We start from the raw sequence: 26582 nt of genomic DNA on the forward strand, positions 1-26582 counted from the left end.
TTTTCATAATACAAGCTAGAATTTGCTTTTAACTTGGTTCTGTGGAATCACCATATCTTAATTTGTATATATTAACAGATGAAATTGATAAGAACAGAGGAATGTTGCTGCTCCATGCCCCTGCACTGGCCCTCACAGATATTTAATATGAGAGCTCTTGCATAAATAATAATCGTTTGAGTACCAAAAAACCAAACCACCTTGTTCCTTAGACATTTGTATATTTGGTCTCTTTTGCAGTCTCTCTGACTCCCCACCTTTCACAGTGTTCCCAGATCTTTCCATGTCCTGTGTGACAATTCAAGGCAGCAAGAGATATTTTCATTTTGGGTAGTCCTGACTTAAACGCCGGCTATGCTAGACTGGTTAATATGGTCATGCTGGTTGGGCTGCCAGTTGTTGCAGTAGAGAAGGCAGAGTTCCTGAGTCAATCCTGGCTTTCCTCAGAGGAAATATTAGTTGCCTGATGAACGAGTTCTTATTTGTAAAGAACAAACTATGTAATCTAGTATAAAAGAGCACTAAATTGTCAATTATGCATGTAACACAAGCCAGTATTGATTACCACTAATAACTGAGAGCAGCAGAACTCTTGTGGACTAAATTTAGTCTCTGACTGTGATGTAAGAACAAAACTATCACATGAATAACAACATTAGACACAGAACAGAAATGAAAGGACTTTTATTTTCTCTTTTACAGCTTTGATTAAAGCAGCAGGGTAAATGCTTTTGCATAGAAAAGAATTTTAATGGTGAAAATAGAGTAAGAAAATAATTCTTGTCTTCCTGTATGAGACATTTACTGTTATCTAAGGATAAATTATTGTTAAACATTGAACTTTACTTACTATTACCAATCTTGGTTCAAAGATATGGTACAACTAGTGTTTTATTATTATTATGTTGGTTTTGACCAAACTGAACACAACAGTAATTCCAATGATGCAATTATCTGTCAGGATTTTTTTGAAAATTATATGTTAGCTATATTGTGTTTTCAGAGAAAGTTCTTTTTGTAGGGAGTACCCAGTATGAAAATAAACTAGCAAACAAATAAAACCATTGTGGGGATACCAGCTTCCTTCAAGGTTTAGTATGGTAACTTTGTATAAATATTCAACTCTAATGTGACAGGTATTTCCACAGAATTGAATGCTAGTCAAACTTGGATGGAGCAGGATACCGTGGATTTATGAGTGTGTATTAAATGTGTGGCAGCCTTCCCTTCTCTTTAATTGTATCTAACTGTCTGTACAATTTGATTTTTTTGCTGTTACCTAAGAAAGTCTCAACATTAGAAAAGACAGCCCCCAAAAAGCCTGCACATGACATCCATCCCAGATAGAGCTGGCTGTGGTGGAAGGCCTCAGGGCAGTAGACGTGGGTGTAGCTCAGAGCAGGAGCCAAGGACATGCACCGCACATGTGAGCCTTTCACCACGGGGCTCCCTGCAGATACATTCCACAGGAACAGCTCTGTGCCAGTGGAATGCATCTGCAGTGGCGTGGGAGGGTGTAATTACAGGAAGAGATTGTGAGGCCACTATGCTTGTCTCTGAGGGATAGCAAAAGAGCATGGCATTTGGGACTTCACAGATCTGAACCTGTTTGAAAGTAATACAGATGGATAAATAGGAAATAATACAGATAGATGAATAATGAGTATGTTTACTCTGAGCAATAAGAATACAATGGTAGAAATGAGGAGGATTCAAATACTGTAGCTTGAACTTTGGTGGTGCATTTTCAGTGATTTTCATCTACTTTAGCTGAGTTTTCTAAAACAAAATATATGGGGTTTTTATATTTTTTGTGTGTATTTTACATATATTTTTGCATATATTTTGTATTCCATATATATTTGTGTGTACATATATATACATATATATATATACTTATCTTGGAAGAGATTTCAAGTAAGAGACTGTCTAATAGAGTTTATCAATTTTTATTTGGAATTCTAAGTTGTAGTACAAATTTAGGCCTATGATTTACACTAATGTAGGAATCAATTTTTGTAACAACACAGCTTGTTTTTACAAGGGAAAGAGAAGAATAATCTTTAATTGTTTATTCTTGTTCCTAATGGTTAGAAGAAAAATAATAAAAATAATATTTCATTCAATTAAATAAGCAAAATAATAGCTTAATTTTTTGTAAATAATAATAACTAACTTTGAGAGTATTGGAGAGTCATTAGAAACAGATTACTTCATGTACAGATATTCATTTAAATTAATGTTGCATTTACCTCAGTTCTGCTTGACAAAGAAAGCCTGCATTCTTTCATTGAATTGTGAAAAAAAAAATACATTTGTAATAATAGCAATATAATAATAATGTAATACTGCTACTATTTCTACTAATAATAATGTAATAGTAAAAAGAATTTTTCCCACTCCAGTGATTTTTTTACCCTGAGTAACCATTGCTATTTGACAGTACCAAATTACTGGTAAGTGCTCAAAACAGACACTATTAAAAAGAAAACGATCTGTTTGTTAAATAGAGAATTTAACTTCATTCATTTTCTTTAAAGAGGCTCCACCTAAACTATATAAGTTCTCATCACTTATCAGACCTAATTAGATTAAGTAGGAAGAATGTGATAGAGGTTTTTCTGCTTCTTGTCACCAGTAAGTCTGCTTGGTTCTAGCTCTGGGATACCTGTATGCTGCTACTTCATATATGCCAGACAACCTTTTAGGGCCTCATGGAAGCTGTTTCTTTCTTCCACATATTTGAAACTTCTGTGTTCTTCTGAAAGCTGATTTGCATTTTAGTGTTATGGGGGTTGTTTTTTCTATTTTCTTTCTAGTCATTGCTTTACCACTTGTTAATGTAATCTGTAGGGTTGGTTGTTTTTCTTTTAAGTAGTAAACTGTACAGCAGAAATGGCAGAAACTCTGTTCACAAGAGAATTGTAGATACACATTTTAGAACTAAAGTACTTAATGAGGACTCATAAGGCCTTCCTGTTACCTTTGGCACTTATGGCATAAATTGTTTTCGGGGGGGGGCTTCTTCTCTCTAGTGCTCACTGAGGCGTAGTGCTCACTGAGGCTTTTTATTTTTTTTGATTCAGAATTTTTAGACACTGTGTGTATTATATTACTCAAGTTTAGTTCTCTGCTCCCTAGTCCTCTGTTATATTTCTAGCATTGCACAATAAATATTTACATCTGTGAGCAATTACATTGATTTCAGGCTATTCCTAGTAATTTAACATGTAGTATATGGAAAAACAGCAGAAATCTCACTTTGAGCTCAATACGGGTTTAAACCATCTTCACAAAGAATGAGACATTGATGTGGGCCAAAACCCCCTATGAAATAGTTAGGAACTGAAACCTGATGCCTGGAGTTGGAGCTACCTCTAGTAGTCACTTTTCTTTTCCTGAAAAAAATTTTTTACAGGTTTCCAGTTCATTTGAATGCACTCATGCATGGCTTTATGCACTCATGCATGGATTTCTGATTTTTGTTGTTCACTGACTCTTCCTGATGTTTTTGAACATAGTATAAATTATGGAAGTATTACACTATGTTCACTTATCTGAAGCTTGCTCAAATGATTACCTTTTTCCTCTAGTTTTTGACAGGTTATTGGTTTCCTGTCCAATTCCTGCCCTCCAGGCAATACGACTACTTTATATGGTATCAGACATAGCCAGGTTATTCAATCATGTGTACTATGTATAGTCTTTGATTAAGTTGTCCAGGTTTTTCTAAAGGAAACTTCACAGCAACTTTTGGTCCCATAGCCATCACACTGTTTCCAGAATGAATTTCCAAAGGAACAGGATAGAAGCTAGGGAATTTTAGCATGGTCTAAGGCAACTAGGGAAGAAAAGGAGACAGTGAAAAAGAACATGCATCTTCTTCTTTGTACACCACTAATAACTTAGGTCTTACTGGAGGTTTCATGGAAACATGGCTAATGTTTATTTTTTTTATTGCCTGAACTATTAATTAAGCTCCTCTTAGTCTGACGTGCTGTCTGCTTTTGACATGCTCTCTTCCAGTCACGTATGGAAAGGGAGTTTAATTCTGGAACTTTTATGGGTTTCTTATAAGAGCTTGTCGTTGAGTTTTGAGGCCATGTTCTGCTGTTAAAGAAGCTTCTTCAGAATTCAGTCCCTAGCATATAATTTCTGTTTATCTATAGGTATCCCACTTATCTGAGTGGACTATCAGAAGGAAGGAGTTAGCACAAGTTAGTTTCTTCTTGTACAAATTCAATATTTTTCTTTTAAATTGCAGGTAAACTTGAGATAGTAGTTCTCCATTAAACTCATGCTTTCCTTGGTATCATTTCCAGGTTTACATTTGCAGCATGTGTATAAGCAATGGAAGAAGCAGAACTTGTATACATACTTATGGTCTGTCATTCTAGCAATGCTTTTAGAACACATACGATAGTCACCCTAACAGGTCTTGCAGCAAAGCTCACACTGTGTTTCATTGTACTGAGAGTAAAGCAAGGATTAAACAACCTGTTTGCCTTTCTGCTACCTGTTGACCCTTTTAGAACTTTTAGGATCCACAAACATACGTTTATGTGCACATACAATAGAATGCATTTCAGAAAGAGCAGATACTAAATTTAATGAGGGTTGAGGAGGCAAGTTGTTAATATACTAAATTTGTCCTTTTCTAGCTCATTTTCCCTAAGCTGCCAGAGGCCTACTTTTTCTTCAATACTGTCTTATTTCAGCAAATGGATACAACAAAATAGTCATCATCTCACTCCAGCTACACAAAATAATAACAGTATTTAGTGTGGAAACAAGACATATTCTTTCATAATGCTATTGAATGTAATCTCTGCCTATGATAAAGTCAGTGGTTGCTTTTGCTGCTTATATGAAGATGCATTTCTACAAATGCAATAAACAGTAAGATTGTCACGTTTTAAATAGGGATTAGAACTTCAGTATAACAGCAGTGAAAATAAGGACAACATAATGATTTAGGATAAATCATGATGAAAAGAGTATATCTACAGCATTCAAGATAGTAAATCTTGTTACAAAAAACGTGTAGTGGGTTCAAAACTACGTAAGACTGGATCTTTTAAAGGCTTTTTTAGATTCCACATGGACCTGATCAACTATTTAGGTACTTAATTTTCAGTTTCAATTAAATTTGACTTTGAGATTAGTTTGCAAAGATATGAATGTGACTATAAAGAAATATCTGTGAAGCTGTGTATCAGTAAAAAAAAAAAAAGAACATACTTATCTACTCATAATTTTTTTTTTTATGCCAGGGTGCATCATTTTGCAAAGAATTCTCTTGTGTGTGACAAACTGCTGAAGTTTTCACTCTGCTACATTCCACTTATTCCTTAAGAGCAGAAGCCTGATTATTTTAACTTAGCTTGTCATGTTGTGAATCCTTGCTCCTTGGGTGCAGGAAGAACATAGTGCTTTTCACTAAGGTGGTAGAAAATTACAGAATAAATTGTCTTATTGATTACAAGGAAATGTACATGTTTTAGCATAAGCCTAAGAGCAAGTTAATCCATAAACCTAAACTTTTCCCTTAAAGGCTTTACATAATCTACAAAGGAAGCTTTTTCAATTTACTTAATGTTTATGGGATTCTGACCTGATTCAGAGTTGCTTAGAAACATTCTTGCTTTAGAAAAGAATGAGTCCTTGCTGGATTCAATGATATGAATATTTATTAATATTTATATTAATATTATGGCTAGATTGTGCATTTAGGCAAAACCTGGAATGAAAGCTGATTCATAATTAGCATTGTCCCAGAAGGAGCCCTGGAAGGCATAGTGCCTTAGGAACAACCTTCAGGCCCAGTCTCCTTTCTTTTCACTTCCTGCTTCAGGGATTCAGTTATTTTAATACATCAGCTTTAAAAATTGATTGCTGTTCAAACCCCGCATCTAAAGATTGTATTCTCCACATAAACCTAACCATATTAATAGAATCAGTCTGCCTGCACCATTGTATTTACATTGGTTTTGGTTTTGTTTTCCTTTAGAATGGGTCATTTAAGATTGTAGCACTTTACTCTTATTCCACTTGCAGTAAAACTGCCTCCAGTTTGACCTGATTTCAGAGAGGCCGTATGTCTGATACATATATAGACTTCTCTGAAGTACCTGGATCAAGATTCCATTCCAGAAATGTCTTTCTCTTTCTTCTGTCAGTCACGGTTAGTCACTTTGACTGTGTTGTGATCAGATTCCAAGCACTTCATTAGTATTGTTTTACTATAGGGGGATTTGATTTGTCTTGTAAAGGTGAAGGACTAGGAAGAATATGAAGATAAATGAGATTAAATGCTTCTTTTGCAATTTGGAGTCATATATTTTTGAGGAACAGCTATATTGAGCGCCTTCATCGGCATCTGCTGCTTTGTGGCTCCTGCTTCCTGATAGCATAATACCGCTCTGTGTTCTAACTTCACTCTCAGAGATTGAATTATTGTTTATCTTTCTCCAGTAAATTCTTAATCCTTCCCTCTGTGTAATCACTTCTCACCTGCTTAAGAATTTCAGAGAAGCGGATGCATCCTCTTCATACTGCAGCTGTGCCAGCAAAGAAAGTCACTGCTTGCCACCTTCCAATACAGCAATTTCTGCCTCTGCTTGTGAAGCTAGTCAAATGATTGTCTCCTAACCTATTTTAGTCAGAATGTTTTAGCTTAATCAGTTTAAACAGTCATTCTTTGTTAACTTGACACATTTCTGTCTGAGACAAGCTCTGAAGAAATCACATGTGCAGTTGAATTAGCTTCTAGCAAGAAGACAGTTATAAGCAAATGACAGAAAGGGTGGGATTTAGTCAAGAAATGGTAAATGCTTTCTTGACTATAACCTCCAATGGAGGAGAATACATCTTCACATCTAAATTGAAGACCAACTTTAAAAAATTATTCCATTTACACTCAGTTCTTCAACAAAAAGTGAGATTATCAGTTTTTGTGTGCATGTGTGTTTGAGCAAGTTGTGCGTGCATAGAGGAGAGCAGAGTGGAAAATCAAAAGACTGCATTCTCTGTGTATACCTATTGCAAAGATAGAATGGAAGAAACTGGACATAAAAACAACCGTCAAAATACGTTTTCAGTAGATATAATTTGACATAATTTATGCTCAAATCTGACAGGAGAAAAAGCAAGACTGTACTAGCATATGACATCATATTCTCCTAGCCATTTTTTTTTGCATCCTACACACATGGCTATTTCTCCATCTAAACATAAATATTAAGGAGTATGGGATCAATAAAAAAATTAGTGGTTTTCTGAGTATACTGTTTATCTTTCCTATGTTTTAGCATTTAGAGAAAAGAGTGCTTCCCCAAGGATAATGTGAAAAAAAAAAAGTGGGAAATAACAAACTTACTGTGACTTATGACAAGGAAAAGCTTCAACCATGCTTTTAAATATCTGTCATATTTTCAAATTGATGATACTTGTAAAAATTGCCCATACCCATAATCTGATGTTTCTGCTCAAGCACTAGGGGCTAAGAAGGAATAAGGTGAGACAAAGATTAGACTTGTTTGCCTTTAGTCTTAAATAATAAGGCAAATGATTACAGTTGGTGTGCAATATTTGCCTCTAATCACAGTTGCTGCTGCTGTCCCAGCTATTGGGACGTACAGCTGGGCACCAGCTCCACTATCAACCACACTGTAGCTGCTGCAGACTCCAGCATGTGCATTGGAGAAACAGGCAATGACACGGTTCCAATCTGTCAGCAGCCTCGTTCTGCATGAAATAGTTGCTTCACCTAAGCTGAAGCCTCGTTTGGGAACACAAGAGCACAACATCCATGTCATGTAGGAAAAGCTTACCCTTAAATCCTGCCTTAAAGTTCTACTTAACACGTTCCATAAAAAAAAAAAAAAAAAAAAAAAATCCCACTTTTCCCTCTGCAAAAGAACAACCCCCAAGAACCCCCCCCTGACTGAACACAAAGAAGTATTTTATCCTTAAAGAGGAAACATGCTTATAGTGAGTGATCCATCTGGTTTTTCTCCCGATTTACTTGTTCCTAAGTTTACTCTATAATATATTCATGTGGGTGGCTTTTCATATCATCATCAGACCAAGCCATTCTGCATGTTCTACACATTTGTCTTAATATATTTAGGATGCTTTTTAGTTCTGTTTTCCTTCCTGCATTTTCTTAAGCCAAGAAAGTTTCTATTCATGACCAACCATAAATACCACAGAAATACAGTATTTTTAATTAACACAAGCAAACCTCTCTTGGCCACGGTGATCATGTGGACAAGCTGAAAAAGTGCTGACTGTGCGATGTGTGCATTGCATTGCGACGGGTTACATCACTAGTCGTAACATGATGTAACCCAACGCAGCATGATGTAAGCGTCGTGATACATTGGAGATTTAAAGAAACATCAGCATTCTCTTCTCTCCCTCTGCCCCTTTCCAGGAATATACTGTCATTCATGATCTGGTAGTTAATAACCAATCCCTCTTGTAGGTCTGTAAATGCTCATGTCTTATTCCTATTATTCTTATTCTTACTCTTATTTTACTTTTAATCTTATCCTTAGCTATAATAATATTTTCCCTTCTAACTATGGGCAATGCAGCTTCAATTCTTAAAAGAAATGTTATTTTAATTCTATGTGCATATATAGGTACAGTTGCTCTCTGTCAGTTTTCATAGATTTCTGATGAAAATTTAAAAGAAATTTAGTCATGCTGTGTTAAAAATGTTTCACGTCTGAAGGGCACAAATAATTTATTCCAATTTTAAAATTGTGTAACCAAACTACAGGTTTGAAATACCTTTGATTTGTATTGCCAGCAGCATATGGGAAGCTGTGCCAACCTCACAGCTTTTTTTTAAAATTTTATTTCTATTACAACTTGGTGCATTTTTTGCAACATCATTGCAGTTCTGAATCAGTTCAGCCTGTCTTCTGTGTGGATGTTAGGGTGATTTGTCTTGTGGCAATGGCTTCCTGTTACCATTGCTGCATTCAGGACGGACTTTTGCATATTCCTTTCGTTACTGTGTCCATTCTGAAACTAAGTTAGCAGGCATGTACACTGCAAATTTTAATTAAACTTAGAAACTGAGATGTACATCTTTCGTGTACTTGTGTACAAGCAATTTTGTGATTGGCTTTGATGTTTTGAGAAAGTCTATTTTAGGAAAAATATCAAGCACAGGTAATTTTCTAAAGGTGAATAAAGGCCCACATTTTATCCCCTAACAAAATAATATTCCTTTTATGATCTTAAAGACGGAACAGAGTATGATCAAATAGTATAGTAAACTTTAAAGGTTAAATCAAGAAGAACAAAAAAAACCCCTTTTGGAAACTTAATTCTATGATTCTATGATGCCATGTGAGGACTAGGGATGGTAACTAGCCCTTCTTTGATCCTAGTATCAATTTAGCATGTGCTTTTGATTTCACTGCTGCCACATCTTAAATAATTATGTTGTTATAAAAGTTAGTTTTCTCCATGACACCATTAAAAACTGAGGTTGAAAGTATTTTAGGACCACACAAAATATTTTTATCCTGTTCCTTTCTTTCAAACTGTCATTTCTCTCTTGCAGTAAGGAATCCTGATGGTGCAAGAGACTTCTGTGGGAACTAAACTTCCCTGTGATTTTTTCACGGAGTTTGGTGATTGATCTATGCCATGAAACACACAGTTCACGATCTCTACCCCATAACTTTTATTTTGAACATAAATCAGTCACACTTACCTCAGCTAAACTGGACATAACTGTGGGGTTTGCCTTTTTTTGAGTTATTGGTGCCAGCTATATGGTGTAACATGCTTACATGCTAATAATAGTACAAAATGCTAATAAATGTTTGGTATTTTATTGCAATATGTCATCGTAACTTTTTAAAAGCCTTTATTGGTTTTGAATTGTTAAAGATTAATGGCTTTTAGATATATTCAATTCTTTAGAGGAATTCAAACACCATGTTTTCACAGAAAAGCTGGCTTACTTCGTACATGAGCTCTGTAAAGGAACAATTCAACAGTGTCATAATTTTTGTTATTTTTTCTGTTCTCTGGATGTAATTGAGGGTTCTAACTGAATCTCTTCACATAAAAAATTATTTTTGTTCCAGAAATATAGAGTACTGATGGAAGACTTTCTGCTATATGCTGTGCAAAAATGAATCTGGATGTGAATGTATCATTCCTGAAAAAACCTGCCATACCTGGTTATTATACATTAGTATACAATATTACTGTATTTTCAGAATAATTCCTGCTATGCTCTGATATTCTGAGTGTTGCATTTGGCATTTTTTTTAAGGTTCTCATCGCTATGACTAGAGTAATGCCGAAGGCTTTTTCTTTCAAAGTTGTGGATAATTTGGAATCTAACAATTATGTATCTGGATCCAGCTATTGCTTCCACTGTGCATGACTATTAGTTTTTAAACATACTACTTTAGAGGTACCTCCAGCTCTATGCTGTTTACTTTTTATTCAGAAAGAAAAAAAGAGAAAGAAGTACGCCTCGTTTAAAATTTGTCTCAAACTGGGGCAGGCATTGTTTATCTCCACGGACTGCAGAGTGAATAGTTCATATTTCACAGGCATGTAGATGTTTCTGTGACTGAAGTTAAAAAACATCGCTCCTTAAGTGGTAAAAAACAAAGCTCCCTCATTTCCCTAGATTTATAAACTGTCTTTTAAGGTACTCATATTTTTTCTAGCCTTGGTTCATGTAGTTTCTGTGACTGGCAAATTGTACAATATCATAATTCATCCCCTTCTCCAGATCATTAACAGAATATCAAACAACATCAGATTAATATACTGAATATTTCACTAGACCATTAATCTTTTCCTAGATTGAAAATTGACCTCTGGTTACAATATAGCATACCTGTGTAGCTTGTTTTTAATCCATGACATTACTTCACCTCTTTCCCTGTGAATAATTATGTTTTCAATGTCTCATGGAAAAAGGTTTATCAAAGGCTTTTTTTGAAAACTCAAGTACATTTTATCTAGAAATTTTTTTATCAAGATTTCTAGCAGATCAAAAAGTGATGCTTGTTCTTTCAAGAGAGCTACGGCTTATTTTCTGTCTATGTGTACAAGTTCTCTATGATGCTTCTAACTACTGTTTTCCTTAGGCTACAGTACTACAGTAACTTTTTTCCTTGACTTTAATATGTATATTATATGTTCCTACTAATCTCTTATAGTAACTTATTTCAATTAGACACTGAAGCATTTCACTGGCAGATCAACAATTTTATTCTCAACCCTTTTTTGAGAATAACATACTGGTTTATAATTAATGCATCTAAGGATATAGGTGATAGTAATTATTCTTCTGACAGTTCAGTTTATCAAAATATAGCTTAACTCTCTTTTATACATCTTTAATTCCTGAATACTCTAAGAGAAATGCATATTATCTTGTTACTTCTTGTAAAACTTAACACCTAGAGAAGAAAAAGAGAGTAGAACAAGGTGATATTAACAAAAATTAAGTCAGAGAAACTGAAATAGCATTTGTAGGAACCCAGAGTGCAGAGAATATTTCTCTTCCTGTTCTGAAGGGTTCTACCCCCCTGGACAACACTGTTTTTGACCTTCGTCCTTGGAGAAAATTGCCTACCCTCTGGGAAGAATTAGAATCTACACTGGTGTGAACTAGGTGATAGAATGCTATGTAAGATTGCCACAGGGTGAAAAATTTAGAAGATTTGGGTTTGTTCATATAGTAAACAGATAAAAGCAAAAAACTTCAAAATGGAGGATTGTTGTTGTTGCTCTCCAGACCTTCTTCTTCTTCTTCTACTACTCCATATTCTGCAGTAGAGTAGTTTGGGATGATTGGATAAAGAATTCCACAGTTCCTCTCTATGTGACTAGATGATTTATCATACATTGGTGGAAAAGTTAAAAAAATGTACGCTTTTAGTGACCATTGGTTAATTTACCTTTAAAAAGGCTGTGTCATCTTGATAATTTGGCATTCTCCTGCATTCTCTGCTCTGTGCTATGTCTGGGTCACGTTAAGTGGCTCTATTTCTCTGATAAGACTTAATAAACAACTATCTGAAAGCAGAGAAGGCTGATAGCCCTGTTCGTCTCTCGGACTCCTGGCAAAGACTCTCAAATTCTCCCTTAGCCGGGGAGGTATAATTACGGCATGGTCAGTAATAACTGAATGCTGAAAGATGGAGAATTATTGAAGAGACCATGAGACTGAATTAATTTTGATATTCTAGGGTGTTGTCATAGTTTAACCCGAGCCTGCTCACTCACATGCTCACTCATTCTTCCCCCAGTGGCATGGGGGATTGGATCGAAAGGATAAAAGTGAGAGAATTCATAGGTTGAGATAAAGACAGTTTAACAGATAAAGAAAAAGCTGTGTGCACAGGCAAAGCAAAACAAGGGATTCATTCACTGCTTCCCATCTGCAGGCAGTTGTTCAGCCATCTCCAGGAAAGCCGGGATCTATCACGTGTAACAGTGACTTTGGAAGACAAATGTCACCACTGAACATCCCCCCTGCCTTCCTCCTTCGTGCCCTGGTTTATACACTGAGCATGAAGCCATATGGTGTGGGATATCCCTTGGGTCACTGGGGGTCATCTGTTCCCACCCAGCTCCTTGTGCATCCCCGGCCCCCACACTGGTGGAGTAGGGTGGGGCAAGAGGCAGAAAAGATCTTGACTCTGTGCAAGCTCTGCTCAGCAACAGCTCAAACATCCCTGCGTTACCAACACTGTTTCCAGCACAAATCCAAAACACAACGCATGCGAGCCACCCCAACCAAAACCAGCAGAGGTAGTAAAGTATATATTGTGCGTATTTAAGCATGATCCTGGGGTAAAATTAATGGAAAAATTAAAACATCATGACATAAAAAAATGAGGGAAAAGAAGAATCAAAGTCATGTAAGGAAGAGATAAGAACATCACTTTAGAAAGCTTAACTACTGTGAAGAAAAAAATGGTGTCAGAGGATGCAAAAACATGCAAAGGAAAGGAGGAAGAATTGGAAGAAAATAGCTTGTCAGATGATGTCAGTTTCTTGGTGCGAAAATCTGAGAGCTACTCTTGAGAGAGGGAACATTATCAATTACTTTAATGATCTTGTTGGTACCATACTGCTGATACTAATGGATTTGAAACCTATTTTCAAAGGCAAGAGTCTGAATCACAAATTAAGGGTTGTTACTGGAATTGCTGCTTTTTACAAAAATCTGTAATAAACTTCCAAGGGAAATTTATTTAGAGACCTGTGAAATGAGATACTAAAATGAAATGTGGTAAAGTCAATATGGGACAGAGAAGGGCAGTGCACTTTTATCATGAGGAAAATTATATCATCAGAGTTAAAATATGGGTGACAGCAGGGGTTTATTTTGAAATGCTAAAATGTAGAAAGTTGTTTGCACTGAACTGTATATGCAGAATTTGCAGAATGTCCCATCATAGATTTGTTGCATGAATTATTAAACTTGTTCCAAACCTAATGTACCATAGATTTTAGAAAACACACAAAATAAAACAACAGCCCTCCGTAATGGTGGACATGCTTGGTTTTATGCAGCCAAGATTTTGATTGTCTTTCTGAGCTGCAAGCCCACACTGACATCTCATGTCCAATTTTTTCATCCACCAGTATTCCCAAATCCTTCTCTGCAGGGCTGCTCTCAATCCATTCATCGCCAGTCTCTACTGATACTGGAATGTTCAGACCCAGGTGCAGGACCTTGCACTTGGCCTTGTTGAATATCATGAGGTTCACACTGGCTGACTGTTCAAGCCTGCCAAGGTCCCTCTGACTGGCATCCCTTCTCTTCTGTGTGTCAACTGTGTCACACAGCTCAGTGCTGTCCGGAAACTTGCTGACGGTGCACTCAATCCCACTGTGTCATTAATAGAGATATTAAATAGTATTGGTCCTAACACAGGCCCTTGAGGGACACCACTGGCTACTGGTTTCCACTTGGACATTGAGCTGTTGACTATTTTTGTTAGCAGCCATGGAGTCAATTCCTAATTCATCTAAATAGCCCTTCCATCAAATGTCTATCTCCCTAATTTATCAGCAAGATTGTTGTGGGGAACCATACCAAAGACCTTATAGAAGCAGAGATAGATGGTATCCATAGCTTTTCCCTTATCACATAATAATCATCGAAGGCCACTGGATTAGTCATGCATAATGTACTGACGATTTTCTTTTCCTTTCTCCACTTTGTATGGCCAATTTTATCAGGGTTTACTGCTAAGAAGTATGAAATTACCCACAGTGGTGCCTGAAAAGCAAAACACAATGCAAAGGACATTCTCAGCTTTTTCCTCTGTTGCTAAAGGATCCAGGCATGAAAGCCTAAAAGAGTGTGAGAACTTGGCAAATGTCACACAGACTCACACAAACAACCACATACACATACAGTGGAACTAATGGAATTTGCCGTTTGGCAGCTGTCCAGCTGAGGAACAACTACTACAAAAATCACCTTTCACCTGGTGCTTTTGTTCCTTTCAAATTATGCCTCAGGAGAAAAACAGTTGGCAGAAACTGAATGTTCTTTAGAAGGGAGGGGAGAGTTTAAAGGCACAGAGTAAGTTCATCTGGTACACCACGTGGTTTTTGTCAGGAAGCTTTGAGCTTGGACAGGAGGTTAGGCTGGTGCTCAGAGGAAACCCTGACAGATTTGATCACAGCAATCTTTTTTTGCTGTGTTTTTACATCTGATATCTTTTTCTTGTTGGCATTCGTGGTAGGAAAGTTGGCTGTGGTGCCAATATTTCTGGTTTGCTCGTGTAAGTGTATTTGAGTCCTGGTATGACTGACAGAGTAACAACAGCACACAGGCAGGTATAATTTAGACTGATGTTGTGCCAATTTTACCTTCAGACAACCTCGCTAAATCACTTTGTCAGTGACCTTCAACAGACTGAAGCACTGTGGCATATTTTCCTGAGGAAAACTGTCAATTATAGTTAATTTCCTCAAATAGATGGTAGGTGTTTTAAATTGTAAATTGCACTGATTGAGAAAAGGAAGTATTCAGCTCTCGTCTACAGCTGAATACAAATGCAGAACTAAGTTTTTTTCCTGTAGGACTTGAAGGTACATATGGCAACAAATAACACCAACATACATACAATAATACTTACTGCTCAAATAAATTAAAAGAAGAAAAATTTGACCTGTTCATTTTCTCCAGAACTACTTATATTTAGTCAAAGATGACTGAAATTCAATTTCTCAGAAGTAGTTGCATACATAAGCTGTATCATTTCACATCTAATTCCACGTAGTTCATATATAATTCCTATTAAATGCAAAATTTAACTTGTCTTTCTTCAGATGGAATAGTAGATCATATCATACAATATTGATATTATATCATTCTCTAGTACTGTATTGTATCAAATGGCACATGCCATGTAGTATTTACATCAAAAAGGGCTTTTTATTAGTTGCTTCTAACGTCCTACTTCTGTCAGTTAATTATAATTGACAAACCACTTTTATTCCTTTCTAAATTTTGAGTAAAGCATGAGCCTCAACACTGAAAGTACAAAATGTGAATTATGCTTGGAACATTGTAAAATGGAAAGCCAAAATGAGATACGGGTTCTCATTGAGTTTGTTCAATGGAGAAAAGATTTTTTCACCAGCACAGATATATAATCCACAAATTATTCAAAACCAACTGGTATTTTCAAGTAATGGAGTTTAGATGGATCAGATGCTAATGAGCTCAGTGCTGTGTTGCTGAATTTTGAGTTTAAATCACGATTCTGACCAGCAGTTTTGAGGCTAGCTTACTATAATTAATAACTATATAGAATCTGTAAATCAAAATCATCTTTGTTCAGCTTTAGTATTGTAGATAAAATAGCACAGCTTCATAATATGCTCAAAACTAATGCTTGGAAACAGTTAAACTGTAAATCATACAGAATGCTGCAGGTTTGTGCTTTCTCTCTCCTCAACCCTCTTCCCTAATATTTTTCTGTGAAAACAAAAAAAATCTTATCAAGTTGATGACAAAAAGGTATTGCCAGTTATTTGGGATAAGAACACTAATTTCTGTTTGGAAACGTCATATACATTTTCATTACTGAGTAATAATGACTAAAATGTTTACATGAACTTTATATTCAAGGTTCTATCTTATTCCCTACGCATCTGTTATTCAGTTTCAGGGAAAATCTTTCACGTGCCTGTACTATTTTGTGAAGTATTAGAATAATTAAATATTCATATTTCACACTATAAAGCTCTTCATCATAAAAACTTAGATCTGATTTTCCCAGAAATAGCTATAATATATTCTATTCCATCTTTTAAGTTTATACACCTTTTATTAGCAACTTAGTTGTTTGATAGTCTAATTGTTCAGTTAGCTTGGTATAATTAATTCCAGTAAGATTTAATACGTTGTTGTGTGTAGATGAAGATGTCATTAAAATGTAGTAGAGAAAAAAAACTGAAAACATGGCTATATGCTAAAATCAAACAAAACCAACCAACCAACCAACAAAACCCCAAAACCCACAAAAGTTTTTATCTCCATTGGCTGTCTCATATGGACCTCCTATTTACCTGTAACTAACACTTCAAAGCTTTCCAAATAAAAACTAAGGTGTCAAAGGTCCAGTAAACATCAAAACATGGTGCCAAACTATTATCTATCACAATGGAATAAAATTATAGTTTCACAGGATCCACTGACATAACAAACACAATTATTTCCTGAATTCTCCAAAGGCAACCACAAATTAAACTAGTCTTCAAAATGAAGAATTAAATAGCTGCATCAAATAATTAGATGTATTCTTAAGAGTTGATTATTCAGTTCACAGCTTCCAGTGGTGCCTACAAATGTCCAAAGGAAGAATTTGCATGAACAACTTCACCAGCAGTTGTTGAATACAGAGCGTGTGCCTGTGTTGTTCAGTTGTCTGCAGAAAGGGCTCATTACAGTCATTTTAAATGGCACACAGGTACTTACTTCTCTTAAGCATATTTGAAAGTAGTCACCCTTTAGTTATAGGTAGTATTAGGTCAACATTGCTGAATTCTTGTGCAAATTCTACTTGTCTAGATTAACTAGAATGTAGTTGCATCTAGGCTTGGGAATTTTGATTATTTATTAATGCTGAATTATGTCTTCTAATTTAGAAGTCGTATACATTATTGGCAACTTAACTGTAGTATACTCATCACGCCAACAAACTTTTGCCACTCAGTAGCTAATTGCACTCAACCTGTGTCTTACACTCACTGACTTGACACTGACTAGTTGTGGATACAAATATCATGCTAGCAAGAATTTCTCTTTCTTCTTTCCAGTCCTGTGAGATATTTTTCTCTCTCACAAAGATATTAGTAGAGTTGTATAAACTATGAACACCTGCAACCTTGCAAATTTTTGTTTATAGTACAGTAGAAAAATATTTTGACAATGGATGTTTTAGGATTTTAGCCAATCACCCCAAGGGGTGGCTGATCCTTTGACCAATTAGACTATGAAGAAAAACGTCTATAAAAGAGTTGTAAAATAATTAAATAAATCAGTCTTGCTGCACAATTCCTGCCTGCTGGATCTCTCTTCTCCTCCCTACCACTGCGGGATACCGCGATAACTAGTCACTGACTTGACAGTGCGGTATTAATATACTCTGAACAAACTGCGGTGGGATTTATATATCCTACAAGTATACGGCCATGCTCCTCTGGCTTCTTGTGCACCTGCTCACTGGCAGAGTATGGGAGGCTGAGAAGTCCTTGACTTAGGGTAAGCATTACTCAGTAACAACTAAAACATCAACATTATTCTCATACTAAATTCAAAATACTGCACTGTACCAGTTACTATGAAGAAAATTAATTATATCCCAGCTGAAACCAGGACACAGGTTTACTACATTCACACTTTAACAAGTGCATCACTTCAGCAGAGAAATATCAGCTATTTGCGGTCACTGCTATGCTTTCACACTGTCAGTGCTTCAACTGATGTCTGCACAGAAAAAATGTGCTTCTTTCTGAATTAATTTAACTATATGATAGTTTTATGGTTTTAATTAGTCTTTCATTATTGAATCAGTAAGCATTGCAGGCTTAGTCCAGTTCTCCATCAAATAAAGCAGATTCTGTTACATTGGAAGCGCAAGAAACACTCCTCTTATCTGTTGGAGGTCACTGAAAGGATAGGCTTCACCATGCCCTCTTTCTTTAGAGCCATTATGGACCGTTTCGTCAAAGCAATGTATTGTATTTAGAAGACTGTAAATTCTAGTTATGGTATAACTTTCATGACAAAAACCCTTATAAAAATTATTAGTTAATTTATGTGGCTACCTCATTTCTATTTTAGTTATGACTCCTCTAAAATAATAATAATTTTACTAATAAATAAAAACAATATGTTAGATATTAATTCAATTGTTTTAAAAATTATTATTCTTGGTAATTTTTATTCAAAGCAATTTTAGGGGGTAACAGATTACAGTATGAAATATAAAAGGTACCCTTTTTATAAATTCTTTTCCAGGATGTGTTGTAGTCTCTAGATTTATTTTAGCAGGCTGTATCTTCCTGAGAACTCAGCGGGGACACTTAGGGCAGTGCAATCCTGGTTGCCCTCCTGTAGTCCACTTCAGATGGCCCCGCGATCTTGCTCCAGCAGCTATCAACTAGTGATGGCAAAGGAGGCGAGAAGGGTCTCCCAAAGGGGTTTGAGAGGACTTTAATCACATCTTGTCCCCACAATCTCCAGAGGCAGAGAGACCTCATGATACCATTGCGAGGGGGCTTTCTCAGGGGCTCAGGGGTGGACCCTGGGCGGGGTTGGGCTACAGGAACCAATAGGCAGAGCCCGAGGGAGTGGCCAAGGCTAAGGGCAGGGGAGAGCAGGAGGGGGAACATGGCGTCCCAAAAGCAATGAGCTAATAGATTACTACAAGGATGAATAAATACAATCAATCTCAGGAAATGCAAATATTTTCAGAAAAAGAAATAACTTTTAGGTGTGTTTCTTTCAGTAGCCATAATGTGTACAGTATAAGTGTCAGTGTTTATCTTTGTCATAGACCTATTTTTAACAATCTTAAAATACATGGTTCACTTTCCAAAAATGAAATATATAGGAAAACTTTGAAGTATATAGGAAAATTTTGAAATATAGTGAAGACTTTGACAAAAGGGAAAGAAACATTTTCCCAGTTACTAAAAGATTTTTCTTTTATATCTTACACAGAATAAGATCTAGTATCTGTTAGCTGCTGAACAGAGAGTAGTGTAATCAGCATGTAGACAGGCCAAAACTTCATGTAACGACATCTCTCCAGAGTAATAACTGTTGCTGCTATTTTGGTCCTAACTAGTGATAAGTGTTGCTGCTATTTTGGTCCTAACTAGTGATTAAAAACCCATATTATCTATAGAGACAGTCTAAAGATTTTCCCTACCACAGAATCTGTGGGATATTATAATTTCTTCATTGAGTTGAATTCATTGAGTTGATTCTATATCAGCACACTGAGTTGGACTAAACTTATAAGGAAAGGAACTCCCATATGAATCCCAGATCTAATAACTCTTATTAAATCATAGTGAATAATTGTATTCACAAATCCCTACTTCTGAGAAGAGCTTGTAGTCTTTTGTAGAGCTATATAGGACCCTATAGTCACTCTGTGTGACAATTCATATAGTCCATTGCCCTGTATTAACTTCTTGAAAAATCTCATTTAAAGCATGGGAAACTGAGTGATGGACTGATTTAATGCATTTGTTCTTGTCCAGGAAAACATCTTGTGAGAAGCACATAATTTAGGTCATGGACTACTCGTCATACACAGGATTCAGTGTACTACCATTTGTAAAATATCATCTGTCTTTCATTGCACATGGAACAGTTAATGCCCGGAAAGATTCAAGCAATTTTTTTATGAAATAAAAAAGGTTTATGTAATCATGTAATTGAAAGCTATAGGCAACATAGAGTACAGAGTTAAGGTAATATAGCAATTCCATATTTTTTATGCAACCCCTTTTTCAACCTCAGAATGTTTCTTTTTCAATAGATTTTTGTATTGGTTCTCTGAAACTATTTGAAAAAGCTTGTGAAACAGCATTTTCTTTTTGATTTAATCGTCGCTAATGCATGGAACACAAAACTATAGGGATTTCAGCTGATCTTCCTTACAGTCCATCCACTTATGAATATTACACAAAATTGTCCTTTAATTCTGTTTTCTTGAAAAGAAACATTTCCTGGATATACAACAACATCTATGTGTTTCCTCTGGAATCCCAGCAATTTTGTGTGTGTGCTGCAGCTGGAGTGATTAAGAACATGAATTCAATTATGTTGCATGTGCCTTAGTCAAATGCTGCTGCTTTACAGAGCTAGTACTCGCAACCCAAATGGTTTTGGTTTGTTGTTATTAATGGCATTAGAATAATGGCTACTTTAATCGTGTGTCTTCTGCTATTCAGTGATAATATAGGAATTAAAACAAAACTAAACACATTTCATTCAGGCAAATTTAAGCAAATTTCTGAGCTTTCATTGCATTTCACATTGAGAACTACCTAGAACGGTAGGAATGTAAGTCTTCAGGTTAATAAGGAAAGAGACAGAAGGCATCTAATTTATGGCTAAGGACTGCATTGAAATCATTAAATATGGCTGTTTGCTAGAGTTATGCACATTATTGATGTATTATAATTTAACATGATTTTTGGGAAGGGAGTGCCAGAAAATAAAACTGGTTTCTATCTGGAAGCCGATTAGCTGTACAGAGCTCTTTCATGTGCATTTATGTGTACATATTTGCGTATATGTATACACCCACATGTTGCCATTATTCAGTAAAGAGTTAAGAAATAATAGTTATTTAAATCTAGTCAATATGAATATATTTTTCTTTCTTTGATTAAATGAAAAGACTTCCAAACAACAGGTATATAGATATATTGCCTGCCTTTCTGATCTTTCCTAACATAGGGGATCCACAGTCAATTTCTAAGTAAATTTAACAAGCTGAAATTCTCAACAATCATTTTCCTCCACTCTATTTGAAGTGTCAAATGCCTCATTTGATCTTCAGCTGCCAAATTAGAACTTCTTGTTACAATTATAAAGGTAGCTGGAGAGCCTTGGCCATAGGCATGAGCCAGGTACAGTCTTGTGACAGCCAAATTGTCCCACTGATGGACCCCTTCTTTTGGACATGACTCAAGTCTTGCACACTAAGTGAGACTCAAAGTGAAGTTATCCCACCAATTTTAGGAGAAACGTAGAAAGGAAATTCTGCTTTCCTAATGCTCTCTTGAGACTGTAATGAACTGTTGACTTGATCTGATTGTAAAATTATAATAGTTTTCCTGGGGTTGGAAAACAAGAGCTTTAGGGTTCTATTAAAATGGCTCTATAAATAAGATATATCACTGAGAGAATGACTGTTAAATCCTGTATTAATCTGGTTTGAGATGGAAATTTCCAGAAGGTTAAGCATGTGCCATGTGAAACTGGGAGGTCATACAACTAATAATGTGCTGTGTGATTTCTGAAAACGGAGCCCTTTTCCAAAATTAAATGGGGTCAAAAGGTATACTGTGTGACAGATGGAGCAATTGCATATAAAATGCAAAGAAATGGCATCAGCTTAAGCAGTTGTGGATGATTTTTTTGCTGCCATTAGAGGCTTCAGAGTGAATACCTAATACACAAGCCTGGGAAACTGCATGCCTGGGACCTGCCTGTATTACATATATGTGATTCATATTATCAGAATGAAGGAAGATGTAGCAAAAATTGCAAATACAGCTGGGACAACTTACAAAACTACAAAATCTGTTTGTGAATGAGACTTTTATTCATTATGCAAAGGAAATGTGATCCAGAGGACATGCTTACAGCAGGGTGACCTCTTCATTTGTTATAGATTTATACATGGCATTGAGAACAAATCAGGGAATTTGTTCTCAATGACTGTACATCCATAGATAAATGAAATCAGCTTTTTAATAGTTTATTAACACATTGATCAGTATTTCAAAATTAAAACCTTTTCGAGATTGCTGAATTAATGTTTACAACTGCATTGCTTACAGGGCTCCTTAGAGAGGAAAAAAAGTAACTTACGTGAAACACTTCTTCGTTATGACCATATTGGCTGGTGCTGTTTTCAAAGTGGCTCATATACGCTTGTGTTAGTCTGTATCTGTACTACCCATATGTATATAAATATATATATATGTATGTGAAAAAGAAGCAGTTCTGGCAGACAAAAATCCTTCACAAAAGACGTTTGACAAAGTTCAGTAAAATACATTGCACCATGCTCTTTTCATTCAGCAATGAATGGAATTGTAGGACAAGTGAAAAGAGGTCACCTGGCCTTTAATATATGCGTTACGAAGACACATATTTTTCTAGTAGTTGTTATTAACAGTAAGATGTTTTTCTAAAACATGAACTTTTATACAAAGGTATTCTTCAGTAGAGCTATGCTATCTACAGCATATTTAAGATATGTAATTAAATAGTTCCTAGCCTTTCCTAGCCTGTGGGAAAAAAGTTCTCATCCTATTTACATTTTGAAATATTTTTCTTTGTTACTTTTCAGTATCATGAAAAGTGAAACACAAACTTTACAAACCAAGAACTCAAATCAAACACTAGGTTGGTCAATAGAGAGACTAAGGGAATTCAGTCTTTAATTCACTAGATCACCCCTCCCATATGCCCTGCTTCCTTCTCTACTGCTGGATCCTGGGTTGCTATTGAAATTTACCATCCATGTTTCATGTGGGATGAATGAGTAAACAGTTCTTAGACTGCAGAAGAGACAAATCCTATAATACAGTGATAATGTTTACTTGGTGTATGGGAACTGAAGGCTAAAATTGATGCTCCTGTGATATGGGATAAGGAGAATATGAGATATGGGGAAAAAATTGTCCCAACCCTGAACATTCACAAAAGAAGCCCCAAAGCAGAGGGAAGTGTTGATCTGTGGGACAATCAGCTGTTACAGGCAGGGAATTCTTCTGAGCAATGGGAGTTTCTGAGTCATAATTCCGTTCAATCTCCTAGATTAATACAAACTTAAACTAGCCTTAGAGGCATAGGGATCTTTTTTGTTTTATGACAGGGATTACCATATTTTTTTGGAAGTTTAAGGACAAATGAATTGACATTTTTAATAAAAATACACAACATGGTTGGAAAATTCAAATTTTTGCTCTCTGCATGAGATAATAGGTTTCTGGAAGCTTATATTTTTGAAAGATTCATGTAATTTTTCTAAGCAATACTCCTGAGTATTTTAAATGGTTTTGGAGCTACTGAAATAATTCCAACAATAACATGTCTGTTCTCCTCAGACAATTTCACACTGACAGTATTACCCGCATGGCTTGTATCAGCAGCAGTGTGGCCAGCAGGACGACCAGGGCAGTGATGGTCCCCCTGTACTCGGCACTGTTGAGGCTGCGCCTCCAATCCTGTGTTCACTTCTGGGCCCCTCACTGCAAGGAGAACATTGAGGCACTGGAGTTACTGAAGGACAGCAGAGGTTGTGAAGTGTCTGGCCACAAGTCTGATGAGGAGCAACTGAGGGAGCTGGGCTTGTTTAACTTGAAGGCTATGAAGCCCAGGGGACATTTTATCACACTGTACAACTACCTGAAAGAAGTTTGTAGCCAGGTGGGGATTGGTCTCTTTTTCCAAGTAACAAGGGATAGGGTGAGAGGAAATGGCCTCAAGTTCTACCAGCAGGGGTTTAAATTGGATATTAGAAAAAACTCATGAAAAGGATGGTCAGGCATTAGAACAGTCGGTCCAGGGAAGTTGTTGAGCCACCATCCCTGGAGGTATTTAAAAGGTGTAGATGTGGCACTTAGGGGCACAGTTGGACTTGATGATCTTTTTCAGCCTTAATGATTACATTATCTTGTGGCTGGTACACATAGTACGAAAAAATCCAATGCGATAGGAACAAAGAAACCTGGTTTGAGAACTCATTGATGTAATCCATTTTATCAGATCTTAAAATGAATATAAAATCCTCTCAAACCCAAGAACTTATGCATAAAAGTGTATTCCAATTGCCAATAGACAAATGATTGTTTCACAACATGTAGGAGAAAGAGCATTCCCACTCACATTGTAATTAAATACATACTAAGTTATAGTAATTTCTTCTGAAAATGGATTACAACATGATATTTTAAATATTTAAGGAACATAAAAAAGAAATAAGGGATGTTTCAAATATTACAGATAACCTTTCGTCACATACCTTGTTAGGTGATATTTGTGTATCATCACATCTAGTAGCATGGTGTGAGCACATTTTCTAAATTCTCATTACATTTGTGTTGTTTTTTCAGAAGTACACTGAACCACAGTCACATTGGGAGGCATTAAAGAGAAAATCCTTGCAATATGTTATTGACGTGTATTGAAGATTTTGGGAGGAGATAATACCCAAACTAAAATGTTTTGGGACACAACTACTCCTTTCCCTCAAAAATACGTGAAATAGGGATTACAGTCCTAACAATTGCACACAGTTTTTGTCCACAGGTACTGTATATATGGGCTCACAATGATTTTGATTTTTTTAATTCATAGCAATAATAAATATGTGGTAGTTGACTTTATATTTACCAGATGATTATCATATTTTTTATCAACCAATTAAAAGACTACCTTCCTGGAGGAACTAGTATTGAGATTTGTTATGTGCATTCAAACTTGTGTCTATATGTATTCATTGCCTATAAATAATTATTTCTCATAAATATTTTACATGAATCAAAAATAGTTAAAGGGCAATGTATAGGGGGAGTACTTAGTTTATTTAAATACAAAAATAACTTTATTTAGATATCACCTGAGAAAGTATTCAACCTTCATTTGGATATAACTAATTTGAAACAATATTTCATAAAAGGAAAAAACATGGATAGTGACTGAGATTATGAGCCTATATCTATTACCTCTGAAAGAAATTAGAGTTTAGAGAACATCTATATTTCATTGACAGAGATATTTTACCTAGTTAATTATGTACGGGATATATATATTGAATCCACTGGTGTACTGCATAAACAATACCTTTTGTACAACAACATGGGAGATGAAGACTTTATGTGGAGATGGAGTATCACTCACTGCTTTGCACACTGTGACTCACTAATCATCATCACTGCTTACGTAGTGGCACTGTTTCCAGAAAATGCCTGTAGAAAATCCATATCCAGAAGACAAATGAACTAGTACAATGATCCCCAAACCATATATATTAAAAATCTTAAGTACTTTAGTAATAATAAAGACATTCTGTCTTAAAATCAGGGACAAAGATTTAATTGAACCCTTGGATTTTGAGGGTTATAAATATAATTAAAGATTAGAATTTAAATAGCAGAATAAAAGGAGCTAATCACATTTTAGTTAAATATGATGTATCTGTGACAAATTTAGACTTCATACATAAACAAGTTAAAGTATACTGTTCTTTTTCAGCATGTCTTGAAAAGGCACTTCAAAATAAAGACAATTCAAGAAAATAGTCATTAGACCATTTTATTTCTTTAGTAGCTATATTAATTTCTAAGCTATATCATAAATTGAGTTTCCTATTCGTGTTTCACTCCTTATCAAATAACTGTTTACATTACAGAGGGCTACCTGCTGGAGGAGTAAGCACAGTATAATAGAATGCTGGGTGCAAGGGTAGCCTGGTGTCTTTTTATATTTTTAGTCAGAAAACAGAGGTATTGCCCAAGGATGGGGACGGTGAAAACCGTGTTTATTTCCTCTTGCTACCATAAGCATAGGCTATGACATGTATGAGCAGAAGTGTTTATGTGTGTGTGCCTATGTGTGTGTGTGTGCATGTTTACTCCTCAAAAGTATTTTAAGAAAGCATATTGAACACAAATTAAAATAGATTCTTTACTAATAAATGCATGTTCTTTATCATGGTAAGTAAGTGGCTTCAGTTAATTTCTACATTTCTCTAAAGAGCATGAAGTGTGGTATATTTTGAACGAAGGCTGGTTTTGGACCAATTTCTTGTCTGAGATTGACTCAATTCTGTTTCACTTTTGTTTTGTTTTGATTATCTTTTTGCTTATATGGGAAGCAAGATTAAGTTTTAAGGAGGTCTTTATGGTCTGTCTTAGTCCAGTCAAGTTGTGTAAAACTCAAATGATAATTTTATTTGCATTAGTTCCATCAAAAATTCAGATTTTGGCTGATTCTTAATAAATTCTAATGAGGATGAATAAAATGTTAAGTCATTGAAGAAAGTAACTGAAGGCATTATTGCTTCAACGTTACAGAAAAAAATTTTAAAAAATTGCATTTCTTATGTAAAAACATAATTTGGTGATTTTTTAGTATACTTTTTTGGTTTATATTATTCTTTTTTAATAGCACATTAATTTGGTTTTTTTGCAGAAATCACTTTTAACTAAAGTACTGCATTGTCACAGAATATGATACATTTTTTCAAATATTTTCAATTTGTTCTTCTTGACATTTTATGTTTATGTGCAGT

At 35.6% G+C, this 26582-nt stretch overlaps 1 protein-coding gene across 2 annotated transcripts in view; it reads left to right on the top strand.

Annotated features, from left to right (window-relative positions):
* NLGN4X (neuroligin 4 X-linked) overlaps nucleotides 1-26582 on the top strand; it is a 174796-nt gene that overhangs the window by 70646 nt on the left and 77568 nt on the right. The gene's annotated exons all lie outside the window — the stretch shown is intronic.

Source organism: Corvus kubaryi, unplaced genomic scaffold (genome assembly GCF_017639235.1).
Source record: "Corvus kubaryi isolate FWS band 111438036 unplaced genomic scaffold, C.kubaryi_AGA036_p1.0 133, whole genome shotgun sequence".
Classification (NCBI taxonomy): Eukaryota; Metazoa; Chordata; class Aves; order Passeriformes; family Corvidae; genus Corvus; species Corvus kubaryi.